This window comes from Schistocerca gregaria, chromosome 5, assembly GCF_023897955.1.
Source record: "Schistocerca gregaria isolate iqSchGreg1 chromosome 5, iqSchGreg1.2, whole genome shotgun sequence".
Classification (NCBI taxonomy): Eukaryota; Metazoa; Arthropoda; class Insecta; order Orthoptera; family Acrididae; genus Schistocerca; species Schistocerca gregaria.
Window position 1 is genome coordinate 535,531,917 of NC_064924.1, and position 16,519 is coordinate 535,548,435.

Sequence of the window (16,519 nt, forward strand, 5' to 3'; positions counted from 1 at the left end):
GATTTAAGAACATATATTGTGTTCGAACATTATGAATTACCTGGACGAAAACGGACTACTGACACTCAGTCAACATGGGTTTAGAAAACATCGTTCCTGTGAAACACAAATAGTTCTTTATTCACATCAAGTGTTGATTGCTAATGGCAAGGGATTTCAGATAGATTCCGTATTTCGGGAATTCCGGAAGGCTTTTGACACTCTAACACTCAAACGGATCGTAGTGAAATTGCGTGCTTATGGAATATCGTCTCAGATATGTGATTGGATTTGTGATTTCCTACCAGATATGTCACAGATAGGTCTGCCCCCTCCACCTGGAACCATGGACCTTACCGTTGGTAGGGAGGCTTGCGTGCCTCAGATACAGACGGCCGTACCGTAGGAGCAACCACAACGGAGGGGTATCTCTTGAGAGGCGCGACAAACGTGTGGTTCCTGAAGAGGGGCAGCAGCCTTATCAGTAGTTGCAAGGGCACAGTCTGGATGATTGACTGATTTGGACTTGTTACACTAACCAAGACAGCCTTGCTGTGCTGGTATTGCGAACGGCTGAAAGCAAACGTAAACTACAGCCGTCATTTTTCCCGAGGGCATCCAGCTTTACTGTATGGTTAAATGACGAGGGCGCCCTCTTAGGTGAAATATTCCGGAGGAAAATAGTCCTCCATTCGGATCTCCGGGCGGGAACTACTCAGGAGGACGTCGGTATCAGGAGAAAGAAAACTGGCCTTCTACAGATCGGACAGTGGAATGTCAGATCCCTTAATCGGGCAGGTAGGTTAGACAAGTTAAGAAGGGAAAAGGACAGGTTAAAGTCAGATATAGCAAGAATTAGTGAGGATCGGTGGCAGGAGGAACAAGACTTTAGGTCAGGTGAATACAGGGTTATAAATACAAAATCAAATAGGGTAATGCAGGAGTAGGTTTACTAATGAATGGGAAAATAGGAATACGGGTAAGCATCTACAAACAGCATAGTGAACGCATTATTAGACACGAAGCCCATGTCTACTGCAGTAGTACAAGTTTATATGCCAACTAGCACTGCAGATGATGAAGAAATTGAAGATATGTATGGTGAGATTTGGGAAATTATTCAGGTAGTGAAGGGAGACGAAAATTTAATAGTCATGGGTGACTGGAATTCGAGAGTAGGAAAAGGGAGAGAATGTAACATAGTAGGTGAATGTGGATTGGGAGTATGAAATGAAAGAGGAAGCCATCTGGTAGAAATTTGCACAGAGCATAACTTAATCGTAGCTAACACATAATTCAAGAATCATGAAAGAAGGTTGTATACATGGGAGAATCCTGCACATACTAGAAGGTATCACATAGATTATGTAATGGTAAGACAGAGATTTAGGAACCAGGTTTTAAATTGTGAGAAATTTCCAGGGGCATATGTGGACTCTGACCACAATCTATTGGTTATGAACTGTAGCTTAACACTGAAGAAACAGCAAAAAGGTTGGAATTAAAGGAGATGGGATCTGGATAAACTGACTAAACCAAATGTTGTACAGAGTTTTATGGAGAGCATAAGGCAACAATTGTCATGAATGGGGGAAAGAAATACAGTATGAGAAGAATGGGTAGGTCTGAGGGATGAAGCAGTGAAGTCAGCAGAAGACCAAGTAGGTAAACAGAGAAGGCCTTGTAGAAATCCTTGGGTAACAGAAGAAATATTGAGTTTAATTGATGAAAGGAGAAAATATAAAAACGCAGTAAATGAAGAAGGGGAAAAGGAATACAAACGTTTCAAAAATGAGATCCACAGGTAGTGCAAAATGGCTAAGGATGGATGGCTAGAGGACAAATGTAAGGTTGTACACGCTTATGTCACTAGGGGTAAGACAGATACTGCCTACAGGAAAATTAAAGATACCTTTGGAGAAAAGAGAACCACTTGTATGAATATCAAGAGCTCAGATGGAAACCCAGTTCTAAGCAAAGAAGGGAAAGCAGAGAGGTGGAAGGAGTATACAGAGTGTCTATACAAGGGCGATGTACTTTAGGACAATATTATGGAAATAGAAGAGGATGTAGATGAAGATGGAATGAGAGATACGATACTGCGTGAATAGTTTGACACAGCACTGAAAGACTTGTGGCGAAACAAGGCCCAAGGAGTAGACAACAATGTATTGGAACTACTGACGGCCTTGGGAGTGCCAGTCCAGTCAAAACGTTTCCATCTAGTGAACAGGATGTAAGAGACAGGCGAAATACCCTCAGACTTCAAGGAGAATATAATAATTCCTATCCCAAAGAAAGCGGGTGTTGACAGATGTGAAAACTACCGATTTATCAGATTAATAAGTCACAGCTGCAAAATACTAACACGAGTTCTTTACAGACGAATGGAAAAACAGATGCCTCGGGAAAGATCATTTTGAATTCCGTAGAAATGTTGGAACACGTGAGGCAATACTGACCCTACCACTTATCTTACAAAATAGATTAAGGGAAGCTAAACCTACGTTTCTAGCTTTTGTAGACTTAGAGAAACTTTTGACAATGTTGACTGGAATATACTTTTTCAAATTCGAAAGGTGGCAGGCGTAACATACAGGGAGCGAAAGGCTATTTACAATTTGTACATAAACCAGATGGCAGTCATTAGAGTGGAGGGACATGAAAGGGAAGCACTGGTTGCGAAGGGAATGAGACAGGGTTGCAGCCTCTCCCCGATGTTATTCAATCTGTATGTTGAGGAAGCACTAAAGGATACAAAAAAAAATTTTCTAGTAGGAATTGAAATCCATGGGGAAGAAATAAAAACTTTGAGGTTCGCAGATAACATTGTAATTCTCTCAGAGACAGCAATGGTCTTGGACGAGCAGTTGAATGGAATGGACAGTGTCTTGAAAAGAGGATATAAGATGAACATCAACAAAAGCAAAACGAGGATAACGGAATGTAGTCGAATTAAGTCGGGCGATGCTGAGGGAATTGGATTAGGAAATGAGACACTTATGTAGCCAAGGTGTTTGGCTATTTGGGGAGCAAATTGACTGATGACATTCGAAAGTAGAGATGATATAAAATGTAGGCTGGAAATGGCAAGGAAAGCATTTCTGAAGAAGAGAAATTTGTGAACATCGAGTGTAAACTTTTCAGGAAGTCGTCTCTGTATTTGTATGGAGTGTAGCCATGTATGGAAGTGAAACATGGACGATAAATACTTTAGACAAGAAGAGAATAGCAGCTTTCGAAATGTGGTGCTACAGAATAATGCTGAAGATTAGATGGGTAGATCACATAACTAATGATGAAGTATTGAATAGAAATGGGGAGGAGTTTGTGGCACAACTTGACAAGAAGAAGGGACCGGTTGGTAGGACATGTGGTGAGGCACCAAGGGATCACAAATTTTGGATTGCAGAGCAGTGTGGAGGGTAAAAATCGTAGAGGGAGACCAAGAGATGAATACACTATGTAGATTCAAAAGGATGTAGGTAGCAGTAAGTACTGGGAGATGAAAAAGCTTGCACAGGATTAAGTAGAATGGAGAGCAGCATCAGAGCAGTTTCAGGACCGAAGACCACAACAACAACAACAACAACAGGTCACAGTTCGTAGTAATTGACGGAAAGTCATTGAGTGATTTCTGGCGTTCCCCAAGGTAGTGTTAAAGGCCCTTTGTTGTTCCTTATCTACATAAACGATTTGGGAGACGCTCTGAGCAGCCGTCTTCGGTTATTTGCAGATGACTCTGTAGTTTATCGACTAATAAATACATCAGAAGATCAAAGCAAACTTGCAAAACGATTTAGAAAAGGTATCTGAATGGTGCGAAAAGTGGCAGTTGACCCTAATTAATGAAACGTGTGAGGTCATCCACATGAGTGCCAAGGAACTCGTTATACTTTGGTTACACGTTAAATCAGTCTAATCTAAAAGCCGAAAATTTAACTAAATACCTAGGTATTACAATTACGAACATTGGTAGGAACACACACACTACTGGCCATTAAAATTGTGACACCAAGAAGAAATGCAGATGTTAAACGGGTATTCATTGGACAAGTATATTATACTAGAACTGACATTTTCACGCAATTTAGGTGCATTGATCCTGAGAAATCATTACCCAGAACAACCACTCTGGCCGTAATAATGGCCTTGATACGCCTGGGCATTTAGTCAAACAGAGCTTGGATGGCATGTACAGGTACAGCTGCCCATGCAGCTTCAACACGATACCACAGTTCATCAAGAGTAGTGTCGCGTATTGTAACGAGCCAGTTGCTCGGCCAGCATTGACCCGACGTTTTCAATTGGACAATGTGCTGGCCAGGGCAGCAGCCGAACATTTTCTGTACCCCGAAAGGCCCGTACAGGACCTGCGACATGCGGTCATGCATTATCCTGCTGAAATATAGGGTTTCTCAGGTATCGAATGAGGGGTAGAGCTACGGGTCGTAACAGAACTGAAATGTAACGTCCACTGTTCAAAGTGCCTTCAATGCGAACAAGAGGCGACCGAGACGTATAAGCAATGGCACCCTATACCATCACGCCGGGTGATTCCTCAGTATGGCGATGACGAGTACACGCTTCCAATGTGCGTTCACCGCGATGTCGCCAAACACGGATGCTACCATCATGATGCTATAAACAGAACCTGGACTCATCCGAAGAAATGACGTTTTGCCATTCGTGCACCCAGGTTCGTCGTTGAGTACCCCATCGCAGTTACTACTGTCTGTGATGCAGCATCAAGGGTAACCGCAGCCATGGTCTTCGAGCTGATAGTCCATGTTGCTGCAAACGTCGTCGAACTGTTCGTGCAGATGGTTGTTGTCTTGCAAACGCCCCATCTGTTGACTCAGGGGTCGAGACGTGGCTGCACGATCAGCTACAAATGGTTCAAATGGTTCTGAGCACTGTGGGACATAACTTCTAAGGTCATCAGTCCCCTAGAACGTTGGACGACTTAAACCTAACTAACCTAAGGTTGGTTGGTTGGTTTGGGGGAGGAGACCAGACAGCGAGGTCATCTGTCTCATCGGATTACGGAAGGATGGAGAAGGAAGTCGGCGGTGCCCTTTCAAAGGAACCATCCGGGCATTTGCGTGGAGTGATTTAGGGAAATCACGGAACAGCTAAATCATGATGGCCGGAACCGTCGTCCTCCCGAATGCGAATCCAGTGTGCTAGTCACTGCGCTACCTCGCTCGGTAACTAACCTAAGGGCATCGCAAACATCCATGCCCGAGGCAGGATTCGAACCAGCGACCGTAGCGGTCGCGCGGTTCCAGACTGTAGCACCTAGAACCGCTCGGCCATCACGTCAGGCGATGAGTTACAGCCACGCGGATAAGATGCCTGTCATATTTACTGCTAGTGATACGAGGCCGTTGGAATCCAGCACGACATTCCGTATTACCCTCCTGGACACACCGATTCCATATTCTGGTAACAGTCATTGGATCTCGACCAACGCGAGCATCAATGTCTGGATAAGGTAAACCGCAATCGCAATAGGCTACAATCCAACCTTTATGAAAGTCAGAAACGTGATGGTACTCATTTCTCCTCCATACACGAGGCATCACAACAACGTTTCATCAGGCAACGCCGATCAACGGCTGTTTGTGCATAAGAAATCGGTTGGAAACTTTCCACATGTCAGCACGTTGTTGGTGTCGCCATCGGCGCCACCCTTGTGTGAATGCTCTGAAAAGCTAATCATTTGCATATCACAGCATCTTCTTCCTGTCGGTTAAATTTCGCGTCTGTAGCAAGTTATCTTCGTGGTGTAACAATTTTAATGGCCAGTAGTGTAGAAAATGTGGGGAAGGCTAGCCAAAGATTGCCTTTTATTGGCAGGACTCTTAGGAAATGTAACAGATCTGGTAAGGAGACTGCCTACACTGCGCTTGTCCGTCATCTTTTAGAATACCGCTGCGCGGTGTGGGATCCATACCAGATAGGACTGGTGGAGTCCATCGAAAAAGTTCAAAGAAAGGCAGCACGTTTTGTATGATCGAGAAGTATGGGAGAGAGTGTTACAGAAATGATACAGGATTTGGGCTGGACATCATTAAAGGATAGGCGGTTTTCGAAGCGGCAGTATCTCTCACGAAATTCCTATAGCCAACTTCCTCCTCCGAATGCGAAAATATTTTGTTGACACCGACCTACATTGGCAGGAATGATCACAAAATAATATAAGGGAAATCAGAGCTCGTACGGAAAGATACAGGTTTTCATTGCTATACGAGATTGGAATAATAGAGAATTGTGAAGGTGGTTCGATGAACTCTCTGCCAGGTAGTTAAATATGATTTGCATACTATCCATTTAGATGTAGATGAACGAGCGAGTGTTAGAGAGTAGCTTCATAAGGAGCAGAGTTAATCTATAGCTGATGCCGATGTAAGCTTTTAGTTTTAAGCGAAATTTAGAATCTCAGTTTGTATCTTCATTTCTGTGGAAGACATTTTGTGAAATCGGATGAAGTGTGTCAACAAGTGTATAGCCCCCTGGTTATAAACACTGGGCTGTGACGGCTTTGAGGTGGCTCCGGAAGTGGTGACAGGTTTTGTGGGCAGTATGAGCTGAGGAACGAAACTGTAACGAGCTTTCGTGGGGTCTCATCGCCGTGGTGTTGGCTCTTGGCATGCTGCTAATACTGGGGTTATGTTACACCGTGTAAGTTATCGATTACCAACGTAGTCTGTGCTGTGATTTTTCAGAGGGGCACCGAACTGTCAGGGCACTGTTCACTGTCATTTTGGTCTCTCTTAATTCTGTATGTTGGGTACCGACGCCTGTGCCTTCATGATTTAATAAAAACTTTCGGTTAACTTATATAGAAGCCGTCTAGCTGTTGTGGGGCTACGCGTTAATGATAATAAATAATATTGTTCGCCATTTTTTAAGAGCCTGAAAACTACATTTGTGGTCAGCCAGAAAGCGATAGAGAACATACCATAGTTTCCAGTGTTCGCCCCCGGTAGCTGAGTGGACGGCAGTTCTACGCTAGCGGCCGTGCGAAGCGGAGGTCCGATACTTCCCCTGTGCGGCGTGTGCGATTGTTTGTTTACTTGTGGACTTAGTCTGCGCGCGGGCTAGTAACAACGATCATGGCGAACAAGTACAGGAAAACTACATTACGATTCAATTCCTGCAAATACTACGAACGACGAAAGGCTTTAGCAGTGGAACGATTCATTCGAGAGGAAGTCAAGATACCGCCAAACGATACTGTCGGAATTCACCTGTCCATCATTAGTCGCACGGTGTATGTTACGACGGTAAATATCGCGGCGTGTGAGAGAATTCTACAGGCGGCAAAAGCAGGACTACGATTTTGCCACAGTGACCGGAATATCGGCTCGGTAACTGTAGAATGTGCTGGTCTGGGTGTACGGACAATACGTGGTTTTCAGCTGCCATTTGAGCTCCCAGTTGAAAAATCTATCGAGGCTTTTAAGCCATACGGCACGGTACATGTCACACGGCAGAACGCTTGACACAATTTGCCACGTACCTCGTTCTTAACGGAGTGCGACAGATCATTATTGATCTTCAGAAGCATGTACCGTCCTATCTGACAATTGGTGGTTGTCGGGCGGTGGTGATTTACGATGGTCAACCACGTACGTGTACTGGCTATGGCCAGGAGGGACACCTCAGGTCGAACAGCATGCAACGGCGGATTACGCAACTGCCCTCAGATGTGCGAGAGCCATCGCCGGCGATGACAGTATTACCGATCACCTATGCCAAAGCTCTCACTGCGTCCGCTGATGACCGAAAACACACAGCCGCGGTTGAGGACCAAGATGGCATTCTCCGAAAGCTTGTCGCAGACGTCGGGATGACAGAGGATGCTGCTCCATCGAGCATACAATCTACGGCGACAACATCAGATGAGACCGAACTCCCACCAAGCACACCGATAGTACACGAAGCAGTTCCATCCGCTACGGATTCTCTTCCGTCTGGAACACACACTGTGACGACATCATCAGTTCCGACCGAACTCCCGCCAAGTACAACGATGGGACTCACAGTCCCTACGGATGATTTTCTGTCGGGGAGCCGTGATTCCCTACAAACTGAGGACACGGAAGGAAGATCACGCAAACAACGTTCCCCGAAAAAGAGGAAACGGTGGCGTCGCGTGACATCTCCTCGAGATGACTCCTCTTGCCCCGACGACGATGTGCATGTGGACCAAGACGACACAACAGACTCTACGAAGCAGGATGAAGCAATGGGAACTGTTCGATCAGACCCGCAGCGGTCTGTCATATTGACGGTACCAGGACGTTGTGATGCTGAAGAGGAATCACAGCGAGTTGGCTCTCCAGACGCAGATGCTGTGGCTATGGACACGAATATATCACTGCCTGAAAAGATGTGGTATGACGATACAGAGGAGGCGCCGGACGTCATACAGAGGCAGCCGGCACTCACAAAGACGGCCTAATAATAGCTGAAGGTGAAGGGAGGGGGGCGAGAGAACGTCTTCTAACACAGGCACCAGCGCCGATGCAGGGAGATGTTTTTGCGCCTCGACAGAGTGGGATTCAACGCCATGCGAACCGTATTGCGACATTAAATATAAGTGACGTGCGTTCACCGGCCAAAATACACCTACTGAAGGAAACGATATGGGCATCTGATATGGATAATGCTTTGGTGCAGGAGGTCCACATAGCTGCACTCCCATACATCGCAGGCTTCCAATCCGTCACATGGAGATCAGAATGGGGGTGGGGTGGCAGTTTACGTGCGAGGTGGCTTCCCAGTGGAAAACGTGTGTTATCTTCCGTCGGCCAGGGGAATGGCTTTCACAACGTTTGGGACACGCATCATCAATCTATATGCACCGTCGGGAAATAATCGGAGGCGAGAAAGGGCGCGATTCTATGCAGAAGACATTGCCCCAATATTCCATGGACGTTATGAATGTGTAACAATTGGTGGAGATTTCAACTGTGTTCTCGGCCAGAAAGACCAATGGCCGCAAGCAAACATCAGCCAGGAGTTGCGAATCGTAGTCAACGACTTTGTACTTAGTGACAAGTGGGAACTACGACATGGAGATGCATCCGGATACACCTATGTGACAAGTCATTGGGCGAGCAGATTAGATCGCATTTATATCTCTCGGGCTCATGCAAATGACGACCAGGACGCGGAACGCTGGACATTGGCATTTTACGATCACAGCGCTTACATCTGTACGGTGCTTCTTCCCCGTAGAGAGGTGTGGAACAGTAAGTCCCTGTGGAAACTAAACATTCAACATCTACATGATCCTGAATGCCGTCAACGGATCCTTGAGACATGGACGATGTTCGAGCGAAGGGTTGGAAGGTATACGACGATGCTTGATTGGTGGCTGATTTGTGCTAAACCGGCGCTTCGCCGTACGTTCATCTCATATACCAGGGAGATGGCAGAATGGTGCCGCCGTACGACCGACTTTTATTTTGCAGCACTGCGCGACCTGGATGATGGTCCGCCGGGACAGGACATCTGGATCGAATGCAAAAGGATAAAAGCTAAACTAGTGGCTTTAGCTAGGAAAGATCATCAGGGAACCATGGTGCGCGCCAGATGTCACGATACGATAATGCACGAGATTCCTTCCATGCACCACGTCGTGAATGAAAGAAAGCACCGACGACGCGTTTTGGTACGGGAATTAATTACCCGCGAAGACCGAAGAGTGACAAGTCAAGCGGACATCGTCTCTGCATTCGTCGACCATTACCAACACATCTATCGGGAAGAAGCATCCCCTGTCGATGACCTCTACTGTATAGCCAAGCACGTCTCCCGTACAATGAGGGTGCAAGCCGCGGGAACCTTATTGGAAGCCATTAGCTGTGAGGAAGTACATGATGCGATCGCACAAGGTGCGTTGAATCGGTCCCCAGGCATTGATGGGCTTCCTGCTGAATTCTATCGAGAATTTCGCTACAAAATGGCACCGCGATGGACGGAAATGTACAACAAGATGTAAAATTCCGATGCGCCTATTCCACTGGCTTTTATGGAAGGTGGCAGTACATAAACCGAAGCCAGGAATTACGGTCACACATTATCGCCCCATCACCCTGCTTAATGCCGACTATAAGATCTTTACACGGTTGCTAGCGTCCCGATGTCGTATGTTAATTCGTAGCGTTCTCTCTCCAGAACAGACGACACCGGGTGGATCGGTGAATGTGCAAACACCTACTGGCAAATGCCATGATGCGATAGCGCTGGCGGAGGAGTGCCTGCTTAAAGCGGCGATGGTGACGGTTGATTTTGACAGTGCTTTTGATAAGGTGCGCCAAACTATCTGTACGCTGTACTGCAGCAAATGGGATTTCCAGACCATTTTACTGGTCTCATTACAAGGATATATGGGGGCGCACAATCCTTGGTACAGGTTAATGGGCGTATAGCAGGGCCCATTCAAATTCGACGATCCATTCGCCAGGGCAGCCCTCTTTCGATGCTGCTGTTCACGATAGCGTAGGAACCATTAATTGGGAGGCTAATCAATTCTCTTTCTGGCATGAAACTACCGGGCTACACCTCTAAATGCCGTGCCTGTGCGGACGACCTCCTGCTGCTCGTTAGTTCTGAGTAAGAGGTGAAGACGGTCCTTGAACTGTTGTTGGACCAGAGTGTGACGGCGGGTAGTGCAGTGAACATGAACAAATCGGCGGCGATGCCGGTTGGAAGGGGCCTTACGCCGGCAGAAATCAGTCCGTTTCCTTATGTGCAACGATTCCGTATAGACTTTACCTCATCTGTAAAACATACTGTGGCAGTTGCCTACCAACGTATTTTACAGACAACACGTATCATGGTCCGACAACATCTCCTACGGCGCCTTGATCCTTTGCAGCGAGTCGAGTATCTGAACACTTACGTGGTTTCTCAAGTGGTGCATATTTCGCAGATCCTGCTCCTACCACTCACGCTCGGATGTCGACTTCAATCAGCACTAGGCTATTTTGTCATGATTGGATCACCCCTCAAGGTGTGATACGAAACGCTCACGCTCTCTACGGACAAGGGGGGACTCGGGCTTACGAATGTTCACTGCCGAGCGACGGCGCTCCTTCTACCCACGATGTACAAGGAACGGCGTAGCGGGCGTGATTCTCTTACATCCCGCCTGCTGGATCTCCTCGTTCCAGCGTCCCTCACACCTCCTGTGGCGGTGGGCAACATTACGCCACATTTTGCGCATGTATCAACATTTATCGTGGAACTTGGTAATATCAGAGACGAGCTTCCACGCACGAGACCGCCATGCGCGAAGGATTTTTATGTTTGGCTGCTACGACGGATAAGTCGTAATATCGTTGAACTCAAACACCCCAGGTTGCATTGGCCGAAGATTTGGAGGCATGTGCACCAAACATTCCTTCCTACCTTCGTTCGGGCACTGTGGTTCTCTGTCAACTGTGGCAAGTTCAACACCAACCAACGGATCCATACCATTGGACTAGTGGACACTCCACTATGTCAGAAATGTCGCCAAGTGGATGACGACCATCACCGCTTAACTTGTATCGCGGCGGTGGACGTCTGGCTCCTAGGAAGACAGATGACGCCTTGCTACCTCCGTGTGACCCCGCAACATATTACACCTGCTTTCTTCTTACATCCGGAGAGTGACTACTTTCCGGCGACTAAATCACAGTCGATCATCTGGGTCAAAGGTTGGACGATCGCGTACCTCTATGGGGATGCTCCGAAGTCGCGACTTCAGTTCTGGTATTTCTTGCAGCAAGCCCACAATGATGTTCGTAGGTGGTCGCACTATCGGAAAACCTTTGCCAACTATATTCAGGCAGTCTTCCTCGACCCCCCACGCAGTTGGGAAATGCCGAGTGCAGTCGTTGTGCACATTTGACAGCTGATAATGAACCTCATGCTCCTCACACCACTCAATATATAATGAACATACTATACGATGAAATGATCTACATGTTCCTTTTAACTGAGTGATCTTTACTGAAAATAAATAAATTTAAAAAAAGTGGTCAGCGCGCAGACTGTCAATCCTAAGGGGTCGGGTTCGATTCCCGGCTGGGTCGGCGATTTTCTCTGCTCACGGACTGGGTGTAGTGTTGTCCTAATCATCATCATTTCATCCCCATCGACGCGTAAGTCGCCGAAGTGCATCAAATCGAAAAACTTGCAGCAAGCGAGCGGTCTACTAGACGGGAAGCCCTCGTCACACGCCATTATTATTATAGTTTCCTGTCCGAAAGTCCATGTTCGTGTTCAGCCCACTGAAAGAAATGTTTCTATTCTCCATTTACTCAGTGAGGTCAGGAACTATGATTATAAATGAAGATTTAGAGTTCTAATTGATAGATATATTTGATAAATTTTGAAATGCAAAACATCGTAATATTCATGGTGCTAATACTAATAATAAATCTCTCTATGCTAAACATCACCATGAGCAGTTCAGAGGCGACCTCTAAGGTAAGTTACTATTAAATGATCTTTTGCCATTATTTCTGATAATCAAACTAAATGCTTGCCACAGAAGTGGAAAATAATTGTTACCACTTGCCATGCTAACAGCTACATCTGCGATATCTGAGCGGTCCAGTCCTCGTGCTTTCACTTCCTATTTGTACCGAAGACATGAGTTTAGTTGCGGTCAGGCTGGGACGTCATGCGAGGCATCGCGTACACCGGCGTTTGACTGACGTGGACCATATGGTAGCTGGATGTGAAGTCCTTTCAAAAATCTAAACGATCCAGGACAATCTACAGTCCTCGCGAGTTCACTTTCTATTATTATATGCGTTTAGTAACAGCCTGTCTCTGATGTCATGCGAGTTAGCGCGTGCTCTGGCGCTGAACGTACAGTAGGTGGGTGCGAAGTGAAGACTTTCTTCGCTTCGCAAATTCACGAAGCTTCATACTCCGGTGAGTTGTAGGATGGGCGGATCACGCCTTTCCTACTTCTTCCTGGGATTGTTGAGTGTTGTCCTCGTTTGAATCTTCCTCACGGTTGCGTTGCTGCTAGTGGGTGTTATTGTTCATGTTTCGGCGTTGCTTTCCACCAACAACAAGTTTGATGTCTGGCCTCTAAAGGCCGTATTTATGTACGGAAGCAGCGGACGGCCAAGGGAACATTTGCTGATAAAAAAAAAAAAAAAAAAAAATCTAATGGCTCTGAGCACTATGGGACTTAATTTCTGAGGTCATCAGTCTCCTAGAACATAGAACTACTTGAACCTAACTGACCTAAGGACATCACACACATCCATGCACGAGGCAAGATTCGAACCTGCGACCGTACGTGTCGCGCGGTTCCAGACTGTAGCGCCTAGAACCGCACGGCCTCTCCGGCCGGCAAATGTGCTGTTATTCGCTCTATACATACGGTAGTAGCTTCTACACAGCCGCATTGTCGAATACATATTTTATAACACTGTTGTGTATTAATTTAGAATCTTCATAATTTTGTATGAATGTAATTGTTAGCTATAGTGACAGAAAAAGATTTAGCTCGTCTGCATTTCAACTTTCCTGTCTAGAATTTTTAGAACTAACAGTAGAACATGAACTCTGAACTACAACTTTAAGAGACCTTGTTTTGCTTGTTATTAACATCAAGGTCTTGAAACTTGTTATACCTCTATTATTTGATAGGTTTCATCATGCGCCGGGCATTAATGTAACAGATACTGAATCTACTACAAATAAGGACGTTTTTGTTCCAAATTTAGTTTTCAGTAAATTACTCGAAAACTATTAGTCGTATCTCAGCAGTTACTATTTTTATGTTGCACTGAAGCTTAATAGAAATTTTCATATTACTCAGTCTAATATATTGCGCTTCTAATTTTTCTTAAAATCGTGAATTCTGACTAAAATATCGCTTTAATTTCTATGAGACTTGTACCAGTTATTTTTACACACATCTCCACATTATGACCAATTTTTGGCTCACTGGCTGTATTACTTTGCGTCACTTATTTTTTCCTTAAAACCATGTATTCAGGGAAACTATTCACCTGATCAATCCGAGATTTGGCAATTTAAACGTTAATACACGGCAGCATATGTTTACAAAGTTTGGAAAAGCAATTTAACTTTTAATTTCATTATTAAATTATGGTGCAATAGTTGTGCGCCACGCAGAGACGTGGCGCTACTAGCAGTGAACTGGACTAAGTCCCGGCACACTCCCTCGCCCCAGCACCTCTCAAATGGTACAGCACTTGTTTCGCCACACTGTCACGGTTGCTGGAAACAGTTCGAATTAATTAACTCTATCTTAAGAATTATCTATTTGATGCACGACACTATGTTGCAATTCTGTCTAATTAAAGTTACCTGCGGTGCAGGAAACTGCCGTCAGTACTCTCTTGCACTTCGCTGCTGGCACGTGTTACCCAGGATAGGGCCTTATTTCCTCATACCCCTCGGCTTGCTTATGCTGTTGTTACGTCACATGGATCGCATACATCGGTAGCTCTCGTCGCTGTCGGTCTTTCGTTGTTTCCTCAAAGCGCAGCCGCACTGCTTAATGTTCCTGTTCCAGTCAAGACTATACTGGGAATAATTCTCAATCTCTAATCGTTAGCTTGTGGCCTTCATCCTAAACAAATTTTTATGTGTGTTTTGATCCAAACATATACGTTAATATAACATATATCTTAATCTCTTGGAACTTAATTGTTCCTGTGTTACTGGACAATGTGTTAAATCATAAATTGATGTCGGCTTCTGAGTTTAACATTATCTTACCTGGGTATTGATGTTAAATTGTTTTTCGTTGTTTGAAGTGTGCCTTTAGGTTTTTTTTAATCAGTGGCGTTTAAATCATGTTTTATTCTGAAAATAAACGCAACCAATGGACTAAATTTATAGAAGAATTGGACATTTGAAGAAACAGCTGCAGTGCCTGGAGGTTAATGAGACACCTCAGTAATGATACAACGAAGTCCTCACTACATAATAACATTTCGGCAAATCAAATTGACAGTCAGGTCATGGAAACCGGAAGCCAAGTAAACGTAGAATTGGATCCAGACAAATAGCCGAAAAAGTGATGCGTCAGGAAAACAGCATACTCTCTTAACCATCTTACAAAGGAAGATCTGAACAGAGCAATGAATAAATGCAGAACTGGTAAGGTGGCGGGCATGGATGACATCTGCAATTCACGACTTAAAAGATTTGGTCCTGCCATTAAGCAATGGCTTTTGGACTTATTCAACAATTGCATCAAATACTACAGAATCCCTAAATTGTGGAGAAAAGCCAGAGTTATTGCAATAGTTAAGCGTGGCCAAAACGTAAGCGATCCCATGAACTACCGACCAATGTCCTTAATGTGTCATTTATATAAAATCTCTGAAAGAATTATTTGGACAGACTATCTGATGTGGTAGAATCGTTGCTGATATCAGAACAACCAGGATTTCGACAAGGGAGAAGCGGTATTTCGCAGGTACTTCACCTAACACAATATATAGAAGACGGCTATGAAAACAACAAAGTAACTGGTGCAACTTTTGTTGACTTGACATCAACCTACGTTCCTGTTAACCATCATACATTGCTAAATAAATTGGATAACATAACTGGGGATTACAAACTAACCCAAATGATTGAGTGCTTTCTTCAGAACAAAAGGTTTTTTGTTGTATTTCAAAGTCAACGGAGCAGATGGAGGAATGTAAAGAACGACCTTCCACAAGAGAGTCAGCTATCTCCTATACTTTTTTACATCCACTCAAATGATCAGCCATGTCCGAAAGGGGCAAAGAGATTTATTTAAGCTGATGATGTCACTCTAGCAGTTCAAGGAACAGCTTTTGAACATGCTGAAGAGAACCTCTATGCTCTAGAAATTCTAAGAGGCATTACTGAAACACGCCCACCTCCCTCCTACGTTTCAACAAAGTCTTAATCAGTCTCACATCAAGCAATTAAATATTATATGCGGAGATAGTAAATCAGGGGAACAACTGAAATAACGCATCACTTGAATGCATTTTGCATTTATTGTAACACTTGATAACAGACCAAGAAAATTTCGCGTGTTACACATGACAGATAATAGCACTAGAAAAATAATAAACATCTGATTCTATTTCCTGCATTTTAGTTATACTTCAACAAGCAGACACCATTTAAGTTCTCCCATAAATATAAATATGCGCTTAGGCGCGTTAAAGAACTGGTTATGAAACAGTCGCTTATAACATCAAGGCAGGCACTCTCCATTTAAAGGGTAAATAATTAGCAAGTTTACACGTTGACTAGAACATTCAGGTAACAACCTTATGGCGACAGTTAACCTCCAATAAGTTCCTTTGTTTATGATATAATTTCAAGTTGCCGCCACTCATACCTCACCTGTCATTCAACATCATCTTTGCCTCCACATTTCCGCCTCGACTTACATCCCTGCCCAAACTCTTTGCCTTTAAATATGTCTGCTTGTGTCTATATATATATATATATATATATATATATATATATATATATATATAACAAAGAC